Below are 24,159 nucleotides of genomic sequence, written 5' to 3'. Positions count from 1 at the left end.
TTGGGCCTAAAATAAGAAAGTCCATTTTTTTGGTTACTTGATTGAAAGATGGGCCAGCTCAGAGGCTGTGGGAGGGCAGAGAAATCTAGATGCCTAGTCTATTGAGGGGAAGACACAAAGCAGATGTGCAGAGAGAAGGAGAGACAGAGCAAGTTTTGGAGAGTCAGATAAGATCTGTACCTTGGCTCTTGGCGTCTGTAGAGCACCTGTTCAAGGCCATGGCAGATTCTGATTTCTGTGGGTCTCAGAGAACTCTGCCATAAAACTTATCCTTTTTGCTTTAAACTAGCTTCCATGTGACCAATACCAGGTATCCTGCAAGACTAGGAACAAATTTCCTTGCTAGGAGATGCCAACCAGACCCTTCCCTCAGAGTGAACATTTCTTCCTGGGATTCCTGTACTACCACAGTCTTCCTGTATACTACCATAGTCCTCCTGTAAATTACTACAGTCCCCCTATATACTACTACAGCCCTCCTATATACTACCACTGTCCCCCTGCATACAACCACAGCCCTCCTGTACACTACCACAGTTCTCCTGTATACTACCACAGTCCGCCTGTATACTACCACAGTCCTCCTGTACACTACCACATTCCCCCTGTATACAACCACAGTCCTCCCATACACTACCACATTCCCCCTGTACACTACCACATTCCCCCTGTACACTACCACAGTCCCCCTGTACACTACCACAGTCCTCCTGTATACTACCACATTTCCCCTGTACACTACCACAGTCCTCCTGTACACTACCACAGTCCCCCGTACACTACCGCAGTCCCCCTGTACACTACCACAGTCCTCCTATATACTACCACATTCTCCCTGTACACTACCACAGTCCTCCTATATACTACCACATTCTCCCTGTACACTACCACAGTCCTCCTGTATACTACCACATTCTCCCTGTACACTACCACAGTCCTCGTGTATACTACCACATTCCCGCTGTACACTACCACAGTCCCCTGAATACTACCACAGTGCTTCTGTATACTACAGCATTCCCCCTGTATACTACCACAGTCCTGCTGTATACTACACAGTCTCCTATATACTATCATAGTCCCCCTGTATACTACCACAGTCCCCCTACTACCATAGTCCTCATATATACTACCACAGTTCTCCAGTATACTACCACAGTGCTCCTGTATGCTACTGCATGCCCCTGTATACTACCACAGTCCTCCAGTATACTACCGCAGTGCCCCCGTATACTACCAGATTCCTCCAGTATACTACCACAGTGCACCTGTATACTACCACAGTCCCCCTGTATGCTACTGCATGCCCCTTTATACTACCACAGTCCTCCAGTATACTACCACAATGCCCCTGTATACTACCACATTCCTCCAGTATACTACCACAGTGCACCTGTATACTAACACATCCCCCCTGTATATTACCACAGTCTTCCTGTATACTACTACTGCCCTTGCACTACTATAACACTCCTATCACTGCCCTTGCACCCATGAGCATCATCTGATTTCTCACCAACTAGACTTGAGCCCTCACATGGCAGTGATGGTGTCCACTTCAAGCCATTTCTCTTATGCTTAGAACAGCTATTTAGTAGATGCTATATAGTTTTTTTTAATTTAATTTATTTCTGGCTGTGTTGGATCTTTGTAGCTGTGCATGGGCTTTCTCTGTTTGCTGGGAGTGGGGCTTCTCTTGTTGTGGAGCACAGGCGCTAGAGCATGAGGCTTCAATAGTTGTGGCCTACAGGCTTAGTTGCTCCAGGGCATGTGGGATCTTCTTAGACCAGGGATCAACCCATGTCCCCTGCATTGGCAGGCAGATTCCTAGCCACTGCGCCACCAGAGAAGTCCCTAAAAAATTTTTTTTTTAATTTTTAAATTTATCTGTTTTATTTTTGCTTGTGCTGGGTCTTTGCTGCTGCCTGGGCTTTTCTCTAGTTGCTGTGTGCAGGCTTCTCATTGTGGTGGCTTTTCTTGTTGTAGAACACTGGCTGAGGGCACATGGGCTTCTGTAGTTGCAGTTCCTGGGCTGTAAAGCACAGGCTCAATAGTTGTAGTGCACGGGCTTAGTTGCTCCAAGGCATGTGTGGTCTTCCTGGATCAGGGATCGAACCCGTATGTCTCCTGCATGACAGGCAGATTCTTTACCACTGAGCCACCAGGGAAGCCATAGATATTAGTGAACGAAACAGTAAGATAATGAATTTACGAATGGGAAATCACTTGACTATTATTCAATGACTCTCATTCAATACTGGACATTTCAAGTTTATTTCAGCTGCTTATGAGAATTAGACACAAGCACTACAAGAGCAGGTGCTTTTTGTCCTGGCCCCTCTGTGTTCCAGCACCTCACACAGTGTCAAGTACAGTGGACACTCAATAAATGTTTGTTGAATGCATGATTTAGCAGGTATGGGAGGGAAGAGAAGTAGCGGGTGTTTGGGCTACAGAAACGCTAAATCTTAACTTTCTGCAAATCCTTACCCACGGATGTTAATTTTCTAAAGACTACCCATAATTCTTGCCCTATTGTTTTCATTCCTTGTTAAAGAAAACCTACAGAAGGAAATGAAGTGCTCTCAACAGAAGGAGCCCTAGACCCCTGTTTTGGCTGACTTCCTACCCCCTTACTTCATTCCTGAGCAAAGGCAGATGGTCCCCCAGGAGTTCTGCTGTTTGCTCTTCCTATTCATCATCTCATTTGATGAGGAAAGGAAGATTTCATCTTTCTAACAGTAACTCACCTTTGCTGCTGATGACGTCTCCTCTCTGTCTTTGTCTTGCTCTCTCATCCTGCACTTCCTCCTTCTGATGAGTCCAGGCCCTGAATTCCCTTCCCCCACTTCTCACCATTCATTTTGACCAGAAGCTCCTGGTAAATTCTTTGCCAGGTTCGGGCTGAGGCAGGACAAAAAAAAGGAAGTGTGACCATTGATTCCCATAACAGATGTTAACTGAGTGTCCATGATGTGTCTCACATATTCCAGAGTTATTGGGCATACAGACCAACGTTTACAGTCTTGGTCATCAAATAGCTTAGTTTTATGGAGAAAACATATATGCAATTCCTATGGGTTTAAGAACACTACCCTTCCCCCCAAAATATGGCTTAATAGGATTTTAAAGTGATCTCTCAAGTAGTTTTGGATATACACACAGATTTAGATAAGTTTAGACACACCTAGGATACTTATAACAACTTGATGTTAATTTGCTAGGGCTGCCATAACAAAGGCCCACAGACTGAATTGCTTAAGCAATAGAAATTTATTGTCTCACAGTTTATTGTTCTGGAGGCTAAAATTCCAAGATCAAACTGTTGGCAGATTTGTTTTCTTCTGAGACCTTTCTTGACTTTCGAATGGCCACCTTCTCACTGTAGCTCATGTGGTCTTTCCCCTCTGTGCACAAGCTTCCCAGTAACTCTTTGTGTGTCCAGACTTCCCCTTCTTTTACAGACACCAGTCAGATTGGATTAGGGCCCCTGTTTAACAGCATCAGTCAGTTCAGTTGCTCAGTTGTGTCCAACTCTTTGAGACCCCATGGACTGCAGCACGCCAGACCTCCCTGTCCATCACTAACTCCTGGAGTTTACTCAAACTCGTGTCCATTGAGTCGGTGATGACATCCAACCATCTCATCCTCTGTCGTCCCTTCTCCTCCTGCCTTCAATCCTTCCAGCATCAGGGTCTTTTCCAATGAGTCAGTTCTTCACATCAGGTAGCCAAAGTATTGGAGTTTCAGCTTCAGCATCAGTCCTTCCAGTGAATATTCAGGACTAATTTCCTTTAGGATTGACTGGTTGGATCTCCTTGCAGTCCAAAGGACACTCAAGAGTCTTTTCCAACACCACGGTTCAAAAGCATCGTTTAACTTAATCAAATCTGTAAAGACCCGTCTCCAAATAGTCACATGCTGAGGTATTGGATTAGAGCTTCAACAAATGAATCTTGGGGGGACACATTTCACCCCATAATATTATAGAATACTGATAGCTAAACACATTAGAACCAAGTGAAATATCTAAGGATAGGATAATGATGAAACTCATCCAACAAATATATACTGAGTGCTTGCAGGGCCAGGTACTACTCTGTTTGCTGAGTTCCTGTCCACAGTTTAGTGGGAGCAGGAGGTTAACAGACAAATCATAAGAAACGTAGCCAAGCATGATACTCATGTGCACACACTCTGGATGTAAACTTCCTTGTTTCCCCACTTACTAGCTGTATGACTGTGAGTAAGCTGTTTAACTTCTCCTTACCTCAGTTTCCTCATCTGTAAACAGGTCTGTTTTGAGAATTAAATATTTATAAAGCACTTAGAATTGTAGCTGGAACATAGCACTACAAGTGATAAATAAATAAATTTGTGAACGTTCACATGAGCCTGGCGTTGAAAATGAGGTCTCTGGTAGACTGCAATCTTGGCTCCAATTTCATCTCCCTCCTTGTATCCAGGGCCTTTGCCGTGTGACTACAATTCCTCCATAGGTGGTGGAGTCTGTTTTTTTGCCCTTTCACTTCAAGCTGGCCCATGTGATTTGTTCTGGCCAGTGGAATGTTAGCAGATGTGAAATTAGTAGAGATTTGAAGTGTGCCAATGGGGTGTGTCCCTTTGTGTTTCTCTCATCATTATGAGAACATGCTGGAACTAATCTACTGATCCTAGTGGCAGGATGGAGACATATGGACCAGAGCCACCCCAACTGACCAGAAAACATTTAAATGAGAACCAACGCTAACCGTGTGTGTACTGAGAATTCGAGGTTACTTGTTACCTAGCAGTAACTGACTAATAAGATGTTGATTGAGATTATTTCATCAGGAAATGCTCCCAACAAATTACATGATGGCAAAAGTTGATTACAAAACAATTCATACAGTAAGATCCTATTTTTTTAATTTTAAATACGTTTGTTTATGTGTTTTTGTGTATCCCTGAGAAAAGGATAGACCAAAATGTTAGTCAGTGGTTTTCACTGATGGGTGGCAATTTTTATTTTTTATGCATTTTTTTCTGTGCTTCAAGTAAGCTAAATGACCATGTTTGGATTCTGTGCTTAGATGGGTGGAGAGATGAATGGTAGTTGGGTGGATAGAAGCAGCCCTCCCTGGTGCCTGTTCTCCCAGACTGGTCTGAATGCTTCTATGGTGATCAAACACACACTGCTGTAGGGCTGGAGGCCACACAGAATGTCTGTGATTATAACAGTTTGGAAAATGATTTGTAAGATAGCCTTTCAAGGTGAGACAACTTGTTAAGATTCTTCCAGGCCCTCTGAAAGATTCCTGTAGGGCTTGGAACATCATGTTTAAATGCATCTGGACATATGCCAGGTCAGGATGAATTAGAGGTTAACATTTAGTTTAAGAACAAGACAAAAGAAGGCCTGAAAAACAAGCTCAAAATATCTGTTCTACTTGCAGCAGTTACTTCATTTTAGGGCACACTGTCCCACACCATTTCCTTGGTCTCCCCAGAGTGACCAGCCCTGGTAGATGGCACCTGGGCATATGGGTCTTGACCTCTCCAGCCAGAGCAGGACCACTGCAGCCTTCACTCCATCTGACTCTGGATTCAGAATCCACAGTGGCACCACAGTGGATTCTAAGCCTTGGTAGGAGAGACTTTGGGGTTTTGTCTTTTTTTCTCTGATTTTTTAAAATCAATTTTGTTGAAATAAAATCCATCCATTTAAAATGTACAGTTTGGACTTCCCCGGTGGTACAGTGGATAGGAATCTGCCTTGCCAATGCAAGGGGCACGGGTTTGATCCCTGATCCAGGAAGATCCCACATGTCTCAGAGCAACTAACCCTATGCGCCACAACTACTGAACCAGAGCCCTAGAGCCTGAGAGCTGCAAATGCTGAGCACATGTGCCTAAAGCCCTTGCTCCACACAAGAGAAACCCCTGCAGTAAGGAGTCCATGCACTGTAACTAGAGAGTAGCCTCCGCTTGCTACTAGAGAAAGCCCAAGTGCAGCAACAAAGACCTGGCACAGCCAAATAAGTATATAATATTTTTTAAAAATCAATAAAATATACAGCTTAATGAGTTTTGACAAATGTACACCCTCTTGTAATCAAGATACAGAATTTCGCCATCACCCTCTCAGGTTCCCGCGGGTCCCTTTGTAGTCAATCCCAATTTGCATTCCCAGCTTCAGGCAACCACTGATGAGCTTTCTGACTGTACATTAGGTTTGCCACTTCTAGAATGTGACATAAATGAAATCATACAGCATGCACCCTTTTGTGTCTGGCTTTCTTTGCTCAGTAAAATGTTTCTGAGATTCATCTAAGTTGTGTGACACCTTAGCTTTTTTCTTATCATTTCTAAAGAGTATCCAGTTTATGGATGAACCACAATTTCTTTATTCATTCAACTTTTGATGGACATTTGGGTGGTTTCTAGTTTGGGACTATTATAAATAAAACTTTTATTTCCTTTTTTGAATTTCAACTATACTTATTCAGTAGCTGCTATGGGACTCGCTACAAAATGAACAATTTTCCCTGAAGCTTGCTTTTGCACTAAGAAAAATTATCTGTGATCAAACAACTTGATAGTTCATTATTTCATTCAACAAAGCACTCATTTAATGAGCCATTTATCCAGTAAACGTTCACTTACCACCTACTATTATTACTAGTAATAATTTAGTAATATATTGAGTGCTTAACAAAGTGCACCATGCCTCAAATACAGGGATTATCACATTCATTTCTCACAATAGGGTAGCTGTGACTGGTCTCAGCTTAAGATGTTTCTTAAACCATAAAGTACTATGCAAATAAAGTTGCCTTTTTTTAAGCAAAAGAATTTTCTGTGCATCTTAGGTTTTTCATTTATTTATTGGCCTGCCCTCCTCTCTCTCTCTCACTCCACTTGGGTTTTGTGAGATTTTATGACATCTCTTCTTTAATCAGGACAAAATGACCTATGACGTTGCTCATGCCTTTATGTTTATTGGCTGACACCAAAAGTAAGACATCATACTCTGACATCCCTGGTGTCATACATAGATTGGTATTCACTCCAGGCACACATGGAACACTTCATCTTTCAGAGACACGATTGAGCCTGGGTGCTACATAAGTCAAATAAATAAGTATAGCTCTGGAAAGCCAAGGGCAGTTCTGTCCTTTGTGACATGTGGAAATACTGTTAACTTTCTGAGTTCTACTGAATGCTAACATGCACCAGGCACTTTGGAAAAAGAAAAAAAAAAAAAAAAAGATGAGACAGAGAAAGATTCTCTTAACTCTTGACAAGTTTAATTAGTATGAGAGCCAAGAATAAGCTGAAAGAATAGTTTTCAAGAAAGCGTAAATAATGGGAGAAAACTAGTATATCTTGGGCTTCTACCATCTGCCAAAGAATGTGCTAATCCATGTGTTCCAACGTGGCAGGTCCTCATGATCTGCCCTCATAAGGAGACTTATGAAAACATAGATTACTGGACTTCGCCCCCAGAATTGCTGATTTTGTAGGTCTGGAGTTGAGCTCAAGAATTTACATCTCTAACAAGTTTCTAAGTGCTATTGATGCTGCTGGTCCAGGGACCACACCCTGAGATCCACTCAGAGTTGATAATATATGCTAGACCCATGTATTATCACATTTAAACACCCCAAGAGCACTATAAAGTAGGTCTCATTGTCCTCAGTTTGTACATGAGGAAAGTGGAGTTCAGAGAGAAGTTCCACAATTGTACTCTGAGTCCATAGCTAGTGAGCAGCACAGCCATACTTTAAAGTCACAGTTGTCTTACTCTAAAACCTATAGTTTTCCCACAATTTCAAACATCCCCCAGACTCTTCCTGGAAAAGCAGATCTAGGATATTATCTGAGCTGTTCAATGTTGTCAGAATCTCCAGTGTTTGAGAATAAACAGGCACAGTGACATTATTTAAGATCACATGCTACCAAAATAATAGAATGGTTTGGAAAGGATCCAGAATGTAGGAGTCAATGACCCTGACGAAAACTATGTGCTTCTTTGAAGCAACTCAGTGTGCAAAAAAACTTCAAGGTGACCTATCACTCTTGCCTCCTCCTTTCATGAAGACAGAGCCTGGTTACAAATCAGATTTTCATCTGACTGTCTCCCTTCTGCTTCCCATAAGCCTCCTGTTGCATTAATTCAGCATAAAGAATAATTCTATAAAATGTGTAAAAGCAGATAATTCAAACATAAGTAGATTTTCTCATATGAACAAAGAAATTCTGTCTTCCTGTTGAATTTTTGTCCTCTAAAAGACTTTAATTCAGGGACTTACCTTGAAGTCCAGTGGTTAGGACTCCATGCTTCCAATGCAGCGGGCATGAGTTTGATCCCTGGCCAGGGACTAAGATCCCATGTGCTACAAGATGCAGCCAAAAAAAAAAAAAGACTTTATTTCAGACACAAATTACCAACTTAAGAAATGAGAGACGACATCACTGAAGAGTCTACAAAGATTAAAAAGGTGATAAGAGATGCTTATGGACAACTTTTATGCCAATAAATTTGACAACTTAGATGATATGGATGAATTCCTTGACAGATACAAACTACCAAAGATTATGAAAGAACAAATAGATAACCTGAATATCGTATCTATTAAAGAAATTGAATTTATAGTTTAAAACATCTCCACAAAGAAAACTCCGAGTTCATATGGCTTTACAGGTAAATTCTACCAGACATGTAAGGGAGAAGAAATATCAATTCTATACCAATTATTTTAGAACCCCACACCCTGTATTGAAAGTGCAGATGCCCAGCCACTGGACCACCAGGGAAGTCTCCCCCTGGGGCTTTTATGAGACCGAGGATTCCATTTCATCTGGCTTTACCAAAACTGTATTTTTTCTCCCCTTAATATTAAGGGCAGTGTTTGGTCTGGAAGTAAAGTCTTTGAACTTCAGTGTAATTTTAACTTAATAGTTAATTGGTAAATAACCCCTCCTCTTCAATTTTCTGGGCTTCCTTGGTGACTCAGACAGTAAAAAATCTGTCTGCAATGCAGGAGACCCAGGTTCAATCTCTGGGGAGGGGGGACTAATATACTACATGCCTCGTGGCATAGACAAAATTAAAAAAAAAAAAAATCCAGGAAGTAAACAAGATTCATGTGTGTCCTTGCTTTGCAGATTAAAAAAATTGGTTAAGGAAACAGAGTGGGGGAAGTTTGACCTACACACCTCCCCTCTGGTGGTAGGGAAGGGGGCGGGGTGCTTCACCACATGGCTTACAGGATCTTAGTTCCCCAATCAGGGATTGAACCCAGGTTCCCTGCAGAGGAAACACAGAGTTCTAACCACTGGACTGCCAGGGAATTCCCTAAACTTTTTGTTTTAGAGAATTTCAAACTTACCTAAAAGAAAGTGAAAGTGAAGTCGCTCAGTCGTATCCGACTCTTTGTGACCCCATGGACTGTAGCCTACCAGGCTCATCAGTTCACGGAATTTTCCAGGCAAGAGTACTGGAGTGGGTTGCCATTTGCTTCTCTAGGGGATCTTCCCAACCCAGGGATCGAACCCGGGTCTCCCTCATTGCAGGCAGACGCTTTACCGTCTGAGCCACCAGGGAAGCCCCAACTTACCTACAGGAGATAGAATATAATGAAATCCCATAACATTTACCCTGCCCCAAACAACAACCATCAACAAGTCCATGCCTCCAGAACCCCATCCATGCCTCCAGAACCCCATCCATTTCTTCTGTCACATACAGTTATCCCCCCTTGTCTGTAAGGGATGCAAGACGCCCAGTGGAAGTATAAAACAGTGCTAAACCCTAGATGTATGATTTTTTTCCTATACATATTTGCCTAAAATACAATTATAAATTATGCACAGTAAGAGATTAACAACAGTAACCGACAATAAAATACAACAATTTTAACAATATACTGGAATGAAACTTATGTGACTGTGGTCTCTGTAAAATGAGGGTTACTTGAACGTGAGAACTGGATTACCCTGACAGTCAAAATGATAACCTAGACGGCTACTAAGTGACTAATGGGCAGATATGCTGGACAAAGGGATGATTACCTCCCAGGCAGGATGGAGTGGGATCCCATGGGATTTCATCATACTACCTTGAATGGTGTGCAAGGGGCTTCCCTGGTGGCTCAGTGGTAAAGAATCCACCTGCCAATGTGGGAGACAGGGGTTCAATCCCTGATCCAGGAAGATCCCACATGCCAAGGAGCAATCAAGTCCGGACACCACAACTACTGAGACTGTGCTCCAGAGCCCATGAGACACAACTACCAAGCCCACATGCTACAACTATTGAAGCCCTCATACCCTAAAGCCTGTGCTCTAAAGCAAGAGAACCCACCGCAATGAGAAGCCCAGACACCACAACTAGAGAGTAGCCTCTGCTTACCAGAACTAGAGAAAAGCCCTTGCAGCAACAAAGACCCAGCACAACCAAAAGTAAATAATAAATAATTTTTTAAAAAGAATGGTGTGCAACTTAATCTGAGTTGTTTATTTCTAAATTTTTCCATTTAATACTTTTGAACCAGACTTGACCACAGGTAACTGAAACAGGGCAGAAAGCAAAACTGCTGATAAAGTGGAGGAGGGGAGAGGTACTGTATTATTTTAAAGCAAATCTCACCCATAATATCATTTTACCCATAAATATTTCAGTTTATTGTTGTTTAGTCGCTAAGTTGTGTCCAACTCTTTGGTGACCCCACATACTATAGCCCTTCAGATTCCTCTGTCCATGGGATTTCCTAGGCAAGAATACTGGAGTGGGTAGCCATTCCCTTCTCCAGGGGATCTTCTAAACCCAGGGATCGAACTTGTGTCTCCTACTTGGCAGGTGGATTCTTCACTACTGCCCAAATATTTCAATATGTATCTCTAAAACAGAGCCTCTCAATCTCAGCATCATTACCATTGTGAGCCAAATGACTCTTTGCTGTGAGAAGCTGTCTGGTGCATTATAGGATGTTTAGCAACATCCCTGGGTTCTACTCACTAGAGCCTGGTAACACCTTCCCCCCAGTTTTCACAACCAAAACTGTCTCGAGATTGCCAAATATCCTGGGAAGCAAAATCTCAAAACTGAGAACCACTGCTCTAAAAGATGAAGGCTCTTGTTTAAAATGTAGATGATACTATTATCATGTGTTTTAAAATTAGTAGTTATTTCTTACTTTCCATGTTTACATTTCTAATTGTCTCATGAATGATGGATTCTCTCCAATAGTTTTTTAAAAAAAATAAGGATTCAAGTATAGTCCATAAATTCTGATTGGTGGATATGTCTTTTAGGTATCTTTTACGCTGTTTCCCCTGCATCCTTTCTTTTTTTCTTCACTTTTTTATTTTTTTTAAAGAAAAGAAGCCATTTGACCTATAGAGTTGCCCTCAGTCTGAATTTCACTGATTACATGTTCACAGTAGTTTAACATTTTCTCTGCACCTGAAATAAATAGACATTGAGACCTGAAATGAACAGACACTGATGATTGATGACATTATAATTCTACCATTCTTTCTCCATTTATTAGCTGAATTCTTACAGAAAGGAAAATTTGCCCTAATGAGCAAGTTCTTTACATTAGTGATGGCCACCTGTAAGGCCGAGGTGAATAAGATTCTGAACACCGTGGGAGTTCAGCAGGTGGTCTACAGCCATACCGCCCTGAATGTGCTCTCTCCTAATCTTGAAAGCTAAACAGAAACAGGCCTGTTAGTATTTGGATGGACTTCAGCATGTGATGGGGCAGTGGTAGCGATTTTTATCCCTGATCTAATCCACTCCCTTCTTTGAGAATTGAAGGCTCAGGAGAAAGAAGTAAGATTACATACTTGAGGGCAGAGTGTTGAATATGATTATGGAGTCAGGATAGGCTCAGAATCAAAGGAGTTATTTTTTCTTTTTGTTTTTATTGATAATTCCCAATATTGACAATATGCAAGGAAATGGCACTTTCAGACACTATTTCTAAGGACATAAACTGGTACAATTTTTCTGGAGGACAACTCGACAACATGTAAAAAAGCCTTTAAAGTTTGCATATCCTTTGACTGAGAAATTCTGCTGCCAGAAATTTATCCCAGGGATGTCCAAAAGACATTGAAGTCTATGCATGATAAGTCTGTAGTAATAAAACATTAGACACAACCTAAGTGTTCACTTATAGGGGATTCACTAAAGGCAGTGTGTTATGCCATCGATGGTCTTGCAGTCATTTGAATATTACAGAATATATCAAGGCATAGAAAGATATCCAAGATATATTACTGAGTGAAAAAAAATGCAGACCTTAAGTAATACAAACTGGAATCAAGATTTCTGGGAGAAACATCAATAACCTCAGATACGCAGATGACATCACCCTTATGGCGGAAAGTGAAGAACTAAGGAGCCTCTTGATGAAAGTGAAAGAGGAGAGTGAAAAAGTTGGCTTAAAACTCAACATTCAAAAAACTAAGATCATGGCATCTGGTCCCAACACTTCATGGCAAATAGATGGGGAAACAGTGGAAACAGTGAGAGACTTTATTTTCTTGGGCTCCCAGATCACTGCAAATTGTGACTGCAGCCTTGAAATTAAAAGACGCTTGCTCCTTGGAAGAAAAGCTATGACTAACCTAGACAGCATATTAAAAAGCAGAGACATTACTTTGCCGACAAAGGTCCATCTAGTCAAAGCTATAGTTTTTCGATTAGTCATGTATGGATGTGAGAGTTGGACCATAAAGAAAGCTAAGTGCCGAAGAATTGATGCTTTTGAACTGTGGTGTTGGAGAAGACTCTTGAGAGTCCCTTGGATGGCAAGGAGATCCAACCAGTCCATCCTAAAGGAAATCAGTCCTGAATATTCATTGGAAGGACTGATGCTGAAGCTGAAACTCTAATACTTTGGCCACCTGATGCAAAGAACTGACTCACTAGAAAAGATCTTGATACTGGGAAAGACTGAAGGCAGGAGGAGAAGGGGACGACAGAGGATGAGATGGTTGAATGGCATCACTGACTTGATAAACATTAGTTTGAGCAAGTTCCAGGAACTGGTGATTGACAGGGAATCCTGGCATGTTGCAGTCCGTGGGATTGCAAAACAACCGAGAGACTGAACTGAACTAAGTAATATATAATCAGTAAATTAATTTTTCTATTTTTAAAAAAGGAATTATTCATATAAACATATGCATAATGGAAAAAGAGGTCTCAGTAAATATAACAAAGCATAAACAGCTAATATTTAAATATTAATACTACATGATGGTAAAATTAGGACTAATTTATAGTTTCTTTCTTTTGCTTATGGGCTTTCCTTGTGTCTCAGCTGGTAAAGAATCTGCCTATAATGCAGGAGACCTGGGTTCAGTCCCTGGGTTGGGAAGATCCCTTGGAGAAGGGAAAGACTACCCACTCCAAGTATTCTGGCCTGGAGAATTCTATGGGCTGTATAGTCCATGGGGTTGCAAAGAGTTGGACACAACTGAGTGACTTTCACTTTCACTTTTCTTTTGCTTATCTGATTTTTCTGATTTTTCAAAATTTTCTGTAACTCATATTATTTTTTAGAAGAAAAAACCTTCAATAGCAAGTACTTTATTTTTTTATTTTTATTTTTTTAATCAGATAGGAGCAATCAGGGTATTGCAAGTTCTGATTATGGAGAGCCCTTAATCATAAATCATGTGAGCTCCAATCCTCACATTCTATTCTGCCCTCCAAAAAGAGGAACAGGTAAGGATTATCCTACCTGACAATAGCAAGTACTTCAAGTTAGAGTTGCCAGGTATCATGGGACATACTTACACCAAAAAAATTATTCATTGTTTAATCTGAATTTTAAATTTAATGAGGTGTTTTGTATTTTTTTTTTTTTAACTAAATCTGGCAAGCCTATTTTTAATGTAAAGCAATCAAAGGAGGGACTTGGGTGCTGGCCCCTTTGAGGACAGAAGAGTCATTGTATCCAGTCTTTTAAACCAGGAAATAGGATTTGATAGAATAAGACAGGAAGATAAATTTAGAAGCCACATAGTCCTTATTTGAAATCTGGACTCTGCTACCACCACCACTATCCCCACCCCCCACCCCAGTCCCATTCACCCCACAATCTTGATGTCCTGGAGTGAGTCACTTATCTCCCCTGAGCCCCGTAATAATGCCTGGCTTGCCAGGATCAAATGAGAACATGTGTGTGAAGGCACTTAGTAAACTGCAAGTGCCAAGCAGCACATTATTATCATGTTAACAAATTATACACACAAGGACACGTTGAACAGGAACAAAACATCTGCCACAAGACAACTGCAGAATTGTTCCTAGCAGCAGACTTTTGATGGCTCTCTGAGGTCAAAACAACTCAAGGTTTAGTCACTCCAGGACTGAACCCATACATTAATATCTATTCAGATTGTTCTTACGACCCTATTTATAGATGCACTGATCATTAAATAGTTTGAAACACTTTGCAGCAAGTCGGTTGTTAAATTGCTTGGCGAGTGGCTCAGAGGAAGCCTGCATGGTTTATGAGTTTGGCAGCTCATAACTCCAGGCCCTCACCTTATCACTTTATCCTCACACTCCAGGCTCAGTCACCTTGGAAACTGCCCTATTCTAGATGCAGAGCACAGAACGCCTGACTGACATGGAATTCCTCAGCAGTCGCCTTCCCGTCTGGTCTCTGTTACTGAAAAACCATCGGTGCCTCTCAAGCCACTTTAGGGAGGATCCAACAGGGGAGTTTCAAGAATCTTCCAGGGGAAAATTAATACTAGAGATTGAGGTTTATGACAACGTGGAAAAACAAATTGAGGGAGGAAAAATTAAGGGAGAAGGAAAGAGGAGAGGAGGGAAGAAAGAAGAAAATGTGGAAAAGTACAGAAGAAGGAAAATGAGAGTATCATCCTATTTCACAGATGAGGAAACTGAGGCCCAGAGGCCCAAGGTCACATGACCAGCAAAAAACAGCTCCTCATGGGAACCAGACATGCTGGAAAGAGCAACATGAAAATGCAGCTTGTGAGTGAAGTGGCAAGGCACAGGGGAGCAACAGCAAGAGGCAGCCACCCGCCAGTCTTCACCAGACACTAACCCTGATTGTGGGACTCGCCAGCCTCCAGAACTGTGAGAACCAGATGCCTGCTGTTTAAGCCCCCCAGTCCATGGTATTTTGTCATAGCAGCCCAAGACATCTGGCAATTCTCTTTAACTGATGGAGGAACTGCCGAACTGTGGCTGCCCCAGTTTCCCTTCCCGCCATCGGTGTCTGAGGAGGGGGTACCAGTGCGTGGTCCCATCATCCTCAGCCCAGATCTTCACTCTGCCACACACTCAACTGGGTGACCGCCTTACATAACCTCTCGGAGTCTCAATTTCCTTATTACAGAATGGGAACAACAGACTTGAGGGAAGATTACACAGATGACATACAAAAAGCTCCCAGTGCATGGTGCTCAGCCAATAGTGGTTTCCTGGTCAGTGTGCAGAGAATCAAAACATCTCAGTGTGGGAAGGAGCCTGACAGGTACAACATGTGATGCTACTTCCTGGATTATTATAACAAGGTCCCCTGTCCTGTGTCCTGGCGGAATATCCCCATTGCTGCTCACTGTAGGGCATCAGTGGCCGGAACCAACTCCACAGGACATAAGGAGGCATTTCCCATTATTTCTTGGAAACCTGGATTTCACAGGGTATAAATGAGTGCTATAATGGGAGGAGGAGGAAGAATTCTGAAGTCAAATAACTGGGAAAGACTGGATTGAACACCAATGCAGATTTCTCTTCTGCAGGACTCCTTGGAGCATTGAACAGAGTCATTCACTGAAATCTCCAAATAGGAATACAGCACTTCTAAACCTCTCTGTCCTGTAAAATGAAAGTCTGCATCCAGACATAAGGCATCTGTCCACACAGCAGGGAAACCACATACAACCACCAAGGTTGAGTTGTAAATACTCACCCCCAAACCTCTGTCTGCCCTGTAGCAATTCTCACCTTTCCTGCTTTATCCCAAATGGCAACTTAGAAACTGCGGCCACTGCTACTCTGCTGTCTTCTTTAATGTCTCCATCTATCCCTGCTGCCTGAAGTCAATTTCCAAGTTCAAGTTCAAGGAGTTAGATAATCTTCAGAGGCTGAGCGAAGCAAGTCACCATGTGAGGACTGAGGGAGTTCGCCCTGCCCATCACCACGCTGAAGCAGATACTGAACACAACTGAGCAGAACTAGGTTTCCCTTCTCAGCCAGGGTTCTCAGCTGAGATCAGAAAATTGCCAAAGAGCCAATTTTCTTGGGTCCTGCAATTGCCCTTTTGTATGTTTATGCACATTTTAAAAAATCCATGATTTTTCTGGAGGCTGTAACTAAGAGATGTAAGGAATGGTCAGGATCTGAGACAGAACAAAACCCTTAGCAATTTTTTGAAACCCTAGGTAAGAGGCTGAAGGGACAGTTTCAGAAGACCTGACCTCTAAAGTTTACAGCAATGCAAATGCAAATGAGTTATACCCTTCTGTTGCCCCCACCTTCCAGAATGGTGAATAATTCCATCTCAGATGGCTACCCTGGGCTTCCCTGGTGGCTCAGCTGGTAAAGAATCTGGCTGCAATGCAGGAGACCTGAGTTCGATCCCTGGATTGGGAAGATTCCCTGGAAAAAGGAACTGCTCTCCACTCCAGTATTCTTGCCTGGAGAATTCCATGGACAGAGGAGCCTGGCAGGCTACAGTCCATGGGATCATAAAGAGTTGGACACAACTGCATTGCAGGCCTGGAGAATTCCATGGACTTGAATTTTGCACCCATGGGATCACAGAGTCAGGACAGATGGCTACCAGATAAATGACTCTCACTTCATGTACAACTTACCCTGAGTCCTTTATTCTCAATGGCACCAAGGAAAGTGAAGCCTTTTCCTGAACTCTTTTAACTAGAATGAAGACAGTCCCAGGATGACCACAAGACAGGGACAACTGGTGCCAGTGAATCTTTTTTTAAATAATTTTATTGATGGATTGATTTTTGGCTATGCTGGGTCTTCATTGCTGTGGGGGCTTTTCTCTAGTTGTAGTGAGTTACTCTGTAGATGCAGTGCTCAGGCTTCTCATTGCAGTGGCTTTTCTTGTTGTGGAACATGGGCTCTAGGGCACATGGGCTTTAGTAGTTGCATCTCCTTGGCTTGAGCACAGGCTCAATAGTTGTGGTGCACGGGCTTCGTTGCTCTGCAGCATGTGGAATCTTCCCAGACCAGGGATCAACACCACTGAGCCACCAGGGAAGCCTACAATGAATCTTTATTAAGCACCTACTGTGGGATAGACGTATATGGTCCAATAGCCAGAGAGAAGAGCCAACCACACTAATGCATACGGCTGGGATAAATCCAACCCAGCCCTGGGAGCTTCACCAGCTCCTCCAGACTCTCTGCCCAGCTGGAGTTTGGGAAGCTAAGCAATGTCTGTAATGTAAGGAATCTGATGCACCCAGCCCTTATCAACCAGGTCTGAAGAATGCAGCTTAGTGATCCCCTTAGGAAGATTTACTCAAGTATGAAGTTAAAAGTGGGTTTGTCTTTCTTCAACACACTTGAAGGCAATAGGCACTGGTGACAGCAGAAGAAAGGCTGGCCCAGCTCTATGGGGGGTAAGGTGGAGCTCTGCCTGGGAAGCAGGGGGCCTGGCTGCAAAAACTATGATGTGATGTGTGGCTCAGGACATTGCATGTCCTTGAATCTTAGCATTTTTGGTAGGGGTTGGGGGTAGGGGACCAAGGATGTTGAGGAAGAGAGGCAGCCAGTTATGGCAGGCTGGGGGTCACCAGACTTGGCTTTACTTCTGACAGGCTGGGTGACCTCACCAAGCCATTTCCCTCTTCTGACCTTAGCTACCTTATCAGTAAAAATAATAATAATAATAATGAGATGATCTAGGCCTGTTGATTGGGTTTTTTTTTCACTGCTGTATTTTATAAAATTCTCATAACATAAAGCTCATCATTATTGACATTTAGCACATTCACAACGTTGTGCGACCATCACCACTATCAAGTTCCAGGACATTTTCATCATCCCCAAAAGAAATCCTGCACTCATTAAGCAGTCACTCCCCATTACCCCATCCCCCTAATTTCTGGCAACCACAAACCTGCTTTTCGTCTCTGTCTCTATGGATTTGCCTATTCTGAATATTTCATATAAATGCAATCATGCAATTATTTGGCCTTTTGTGACTGACTTCTTTCACTTAGCATGACGTTTTCAAGGTTCATTCATGTATCAATACTTCATTCTTTTGTATGGTTAAGTAGTATTTCATTGTAGAGATATATTACTTTTACTCATTCATCATTTGTCAGTTATGGTCAAATTTGGGTTGTTTCCACCTTTGGACTGTTGTAAAGAGCCAAATGTTTACAATAGAATGGTGAGAAATAAATGTCTGTTGTTTAATTCACCTCATCTATGGTATTTTGTTACTATAGTCTGAGCAGACCAAGACATATGGTAATCTCCATGTAACTTATTACAGAACCAGCAAGCTTTTCCACAGTGGCTGCATCATTTTTCATTCTTACCACCAAGCTTTGAAGGTTCTTTGCTCCTCACCCTCACCAAACTATATCCTTAAGCAAGGAGGGAATTTAGTAGTAAAATCTTTGCTTCTAACACAATCTTTCTTAGAAACCTACTATGAGAAAACAGATCAAAGGAAAACTGCTAGGGTTGGAGGTGATAGCACATCTGAGGAACCCCCTAGGGTTCGAAGAAACACAATTTGAAAACCGTTTGCTACAGGGTTTGTTATATCCTTCCTGGCTCAGAATCTGAATATCCCATCTTGATCCCCTTCCAAGTCTCCGGAGGTTTGGCTTATCGAGGACTCTCCACACCTCTATTCAACACTTTTAGGAAAGGCCTGAGATGATAGTCCTCTTCAGCTTGGGGTATGGGGCCCACCAATGGAAGAATTAGCCAGTTCTTTTTCTTTTTGGCCATGCACAATGGCATGTGGAATCTTAGTTCCCCAACCAGGGGTTGAACCCCCTGCATTGGAAGTGAGGAGTCTTAACCACTAGACTGCCAAGGAAGTCCCAGCTGGTTCTCGTTAAAATAAAAATTCTGGGATCCCACCCCAGATATAGAGAATGGGAATCTTCAGGGAAGACTCCTGGATTTTTGCATTTTTTACATAATTCCCAGATGATTTTTATGCCCCCAGATTTGAGAACTACTGAACTGGAAGGGACTGAGAGGTGAGGGTTAGGAGAGTAAACACCTAAGATTGGTAAGGCCACCATCTTACTGAACTGTTGTGAGCTTGTCTTTTGCTCTTTGGGAGAGAAAAGTTGGATTTTGCTTTGGGATCCGAGTGCCAGCTGGGGCTTTCCAAAGGTCAAGCTGGCACAACCTCCAGCCCACAGGACTGGGAAACTCCAAAAGATAAGGATACTCTTGTGACCTCAGGAACTGCACACAATGTTCCAGCATTTCCAAGTGCTGCTTTTTTTAATGATGGTTATTATGGTTACTTTTTTGAAATTTGAAAATATAGCAAATCAGTCATAAAGCAATGACTGTTTATGTGAGTTTTTGTAGCGTTAAGCAATGTCTTCTTTGTACTGAGAATCAACATTATTTACTTTGGGAATCTTGCCCAGATTTCTGTCAACTTATTTATACACAGTTTCTCTTCCCAGACTTGTGACTCAATGAAGTTTTCCCCATCTGGGGTAGGGAACAAGCAAAACTGTCATACGCAGATGCAGCCTAGTGCACTGAGCTTGTAAGAATCATCAAAGACCCCCTACTCTAGTGATACCCCCAAAGCAGTAACCCCCTCTTCAGACTCTGCTGGGATTCATCCAAGAATGAGTAGCTCCCCACCTGTTTTGGTTAGTCACTGTTACATAAAAAATCTTGCCAAAACTCAGTGACTTGACACAAAAACTATTTCATTATTACTTCTCACCAGTCTTCGGAGTAGCTGAGCTCAACTTAGCAATTCTACTACTTGTGATGTTGGTTGGGGCTGTAGCCACTTGGAATGTCAACTGGGCTGAAGAGTGGGCTGAAGAATCCAAGCTGGCTCACTCACATGGCTGGGAGCTGATGCTGGCTGCCAGCTGGGAGCTCAGCTGGGGATGTTGGCTGAAATGTCAACACATAGCCTCTTCATGTGGCTTGGGCTTCCCACAGTATGGCAGCTGGGTTAGAGAGGGAATATACTACAAGCAAGTATTTCAAGCACTGATTTGACTCTAAGGCCTTAGATAAATTACCTAATCTCTTGGAACCTAAGCTTCTCCATCTATCACATGAAGATAATTTGTCAAAGATATTTTGATGAAGATAATTTATCAAATGAAGATGAATCTTCCCCCATCAGATTAATGCAAAGACTAAGTGAGAGAGTTTAAGTAAAGCCCTTCACACAGTGCTGCATAAACAAGAGGAGGTTATGGTTATGGCCACACCAACACTTAATCCTGGAGCATCCTTGATAGTACACGATGAATCTCTCCAGACCTTCTCCCTGGCTCATACAAATTGCTGGGCTGCCACCCGTGACTTGAAGAAAAGGAGGAGGTTGCCATCTTTAGTGGGTTTCTGTAGCGCTAGATGCAGAAACTATGGACCAGACATCAGAAACTATGATATGACTCCTTGGAAAGTTTTTTTTTTTTTCCCCACGGAGTAGGAAAGGGTGGTTTTATTAGTTTGCCAGGCAAAGGGAAACACAGCAGGCTAGCTCCATAAGAACTATCCACTTCTCCGCCCCCACCCCCACTCGCACCCCATAAATAGGGAGAGGTTATACAGTCAGTCAATGGCACCCCACTCCAGTACTCTTGCCTGGAAAATGCCATGGACGGAGGAGCCTGGTAGGCTGCAGTCCATGGGGTCGCGAAGAGTCGGACACGACTGAGTGACCTCCCTTTCACTTTTCACTTTCATGCATTTCATGAAGGAAATGGCAACCCACCCCAGTGTTCTTGCCTGGAGAATCCCAGGGACGGGGGAGCCTGATGGGCTACCGTCTATGGGGTCGCACAGCGTCAGACAGGACTGAAACGACTTAGCAGCAGCAGCAGCAGCAGCAGCATACAGTCAGTCGGGATAAGGGCATGATAAGGATCAAGGCAGTAACAGCGTTTCTTTTATTTGTTGCTTTCTTTTGGCTGTGCTGGGTCTTCATTGCTGCTAGTGGGCTTTCTCTAGCTGTGGCAAGCAGGGGCTACTCTTTGTTGCGGTGCACAGGCTTCTCATTTCAGTGGCTTCTCTTGTTGCAGAGCACAGGCTCTAGGGAGCAGGCTCAGTAGTTGTGGTGCATGGGCTTAGTTGCTCCACGTCATGTGGGATATTCCCAGACCAGGGATTGAACCCACGTCCCCTGACTTGCAAGGTGGATTCTTAACAACTGGACCAGCAAGGAAGTCCTGAAATGTATCTTAAAGGGAAAAAAATATCTTACAAATATTCAAAGATATTTGAATGTTCCTTGAAACAGTGTAAATAACATCTTATCAACAGAAACTTGTCAACCTAAATGTCTATCAGTAAGAGCTGGGATATGATACATCCATATTCTACTGGATATTTGTTGTTTTTAGGGTATCTAGTTTCTGATCACTCTTCCTTTAAAGAAGAAATTTAAAGATAAGAAAGAAGCACCGCTGCTTTCCACTACAGAAGCATGAAGAAGGCAAATACGCCCACTCCTTTCTCCCTGGAAGACAAGGTACAAGCATGTGAGCTGAGTGGCCAGTGTGTGAGCTCCTGCCTAAGGTTTTGCCCACAAAGACCCAAGGACAGCTGGTGGTTTTCAAGACTGCCATGTTGGCAGTGGAGCCTAGATTCCAGTGGCATAGTGGTGTCTGGTGGAGCAGAGCTGCCTCAGTGACTTAGACTACTCACCTTGTAACTGCTATGTGCCAGAGAAATAAATTTCCATATTCATTAAGTCACTGTAAGTTGAACTTTCTTTGTTATGGTAGCTTAGATTATCCTAATTATGATGATTTTAGAACACAGCCACAAATTCTTTTCTACTCCTCCCGTTGAGAGGTAGAGACTATGTCCCCTCTTTTGAATTTGAGCAGGCTTGTGACCACTTCAATCAATGGACTTTGGTGAAAGTGATTTCCAGGGTTAGGTCACAAAAGGCTGTGCAGCTTCCTCCCTGCTTGCTAGAACACCAGCTCCTGGAGCACTGAACCACTTTGCAAGAAGTCAGACTACCCAGAGGCCACCACACTGTGAGGAAGCCCAAGTCATATAGAGAGAGCTTGTATAGACACTCTGATCAAGAGTCCCTGCCCAGCCCAGAGTTCAATTCATGGCAGCCCAGTCTCCAAATATGTGCATTAAATAGCCTCCAGATGATTCTACCACTCCACCCCCACCCCAGCCTTTCATCTCACTCTTAGTGTGAATTTTCCCAGCCAAGATCCCAGACATTGTGCATCATCCCTGCTGTGCCCTGTTAGAATTCCTGACCCACTGAATTTATGAGTATATTAAAATGGCGAGTGTTTTATTCTACTAAGTTTTATGGATTGTTACACAAAAATAGCTAATGGAACTCTAAACTGACATAGCATAGATTCCATGGGTTATCCAATACTTTTCAAAAAATTTCCTTTTTTGTTCGATGCAAGATACAGGGTGCTCGGGGCTGGTGCACCGGGATGACCCAGAGGGATGGGATGGGGAGAGAGGTGGGAGGGGGGTTCTGGAAGGGGAAAACATGTACACCCATGGTGGATTCATGTCAATGTATGGCAAAACAAATACAATATTGTAAAGTTAAAAAATAGATAAATAAACTAATTTTTTAAAAAAATTCCTTTTTTGCTAAATAACCTAACCACAGTTTATCTCTGTTGTTGCTATCAACAGTCTTGGCTGGTAGATATACAATGAAATACTATGCAACCCTTAAACAGAAGTAGCTCTATATTAACCATCACAGAAAGAGACTCACAATGTAGTTTTAGGTGAAAATGGCCAATTCAAAAATAGTAGGTTCAAAATGGTTACAGTTTTAAAATAAAATTATTATTTTTGCATAGTGTAAATTCTAAGATGCTATGTACCAAAATTACATGGTCTCCTAAGTATTGATTACCTATTTTTTCTATATGATGTCAACTACAAATTGGCACTTACCAAGAGCATTGCCAATGACTGAACAACAAAGGCCTTTGGTATCTGCCTCTACAGAGATTGAACCCCATGCTGCTATAGCTGTTGACCTTCAACAACCCCTGAGGGAGTTCAGGGTGGAGTGAGGCACTCTGTGCTCCAGGGAATCTGGCAGGACAGGTCTTTAGATAGTTAGATGTTTTTAGGAACATATTTTATGATCTCAATCCTTTCATCTCCTCATATCTAGAGAAGCACTAAATCCCTTCATGGTGATATCAGATCCTCATGACTAACAAAAAGCCTTTTGCAAAATGATTGCTTCATGGTATTGAACTCCCCCTTCACCAAAACCTTATATATTGTCTTTCTCCCACCGCCAATTTAGAGCAGTCTCTCAGAGCTATCTGAGATGCTGCCTCCCAGGCTGCAGTCCTCATTTTGCCCCATATAAAGCTTAACTCACAACTCTCAAGTTGTACATCTTTTTTTAGTCAACAATGAACTTCATTACAATTACATGTATAATTTTTTAATTAAAAATATTAAAAAAAAATAAAGCTAGGGTTATAGATTCAGAAATTTTAAGAGTGCCTGGAATACTTCACCACCTCTGGAGATTTTGCACATTCACTAATGAGAAAACTTGAAGTACAATCTTTGGGTAGTGGTAGCCCCATTAGGCCGCGTAGTAGCTACTAATAATCCCTTCCCTTACTACAAACATATGCTATTCCTCACATCAAGAAGTATGGTTTATTTCCCCTTTCCTTATATCTAGGCTGTCCCTGTGAATGCTTTGGCCAATGGAATGCAGTATAAGATGTTCAAGGGCTTCTGATTTCAACTCTTAGGAGATTTGGTAGCTTCTGTTTCCTTCTGCTTACATGCCTGTTCTTGGGATGTTCTCTCTCAGAATCCAGTCAAAGCCATGTGGAAAGGTCACATGGAGGAGAACCAAGACTTTCCCACAGGCAGTCTTAGATTAGCTCCTAGCCAACAACCAGCACCCACTGTCAGCC

General features: G+C 42.4%; 1 long non-coding RNA gene and 1 other non-coding gene across 2 annotated transcripts in view; both read right to left on the bottom strand.

The window, feature by feature from the left end:
- Positions 1–1,862: 1,862 nt before the first annotated feature.
- Positions 1,863–24,159, bottom strand: part of LOC145538182 (uncharacterized) — a 37,396-nt gene continuing 15,099 nt past the window's right edge. Inside the window, exons 3-6 of the long non-coding RNA XR_014076711.1 lie at positions 15,992–16,131; positions 9,375–9,602; positions 8,295–8,378; positions 1,863–2,904 (exon numbers count right to left, since the gene is read on the bottom strand). This is a non-coding gene — a long non-coding RNA (uncharacterized LOC145538182). The remainder of the gene's footprint in view (positions 2,905–8,294; positions 8,379–9,374; positions 9,603–15,991; positions 16,132–24,159) is intronic.
- LOC145540023 (U8 small nucleolar RNA) lies at positions 13,617–13,752 on the bottom strand. The gene has a single exon (XR_014078153.1). It is a non-coding gene; the product is annotated as a U8 small nucleolar RNA (small nucleolar RNA).

The sequence above is a fragment of the Giraffa tippelskirchi genome, chromosome 2, assembly GCF_054371585.1.
Source record: "Giraffa tippelskirchi isolate mGirTip1 chromosome 2, T2T-mGirTip1v1.2.pri, whole genome shotgun sequence".
NCBI lineage: Eukaryota > Metazoa > Chordata > Mammalia > Artiodactyla > Giraffidae > Giraffa > Giraffa tippelskirchi.
The sequence above is the reverse complement of the archived record's forward strand: the minus strand, read 5'-3'. Positions and strand labels throughout refer to the sequence as shown.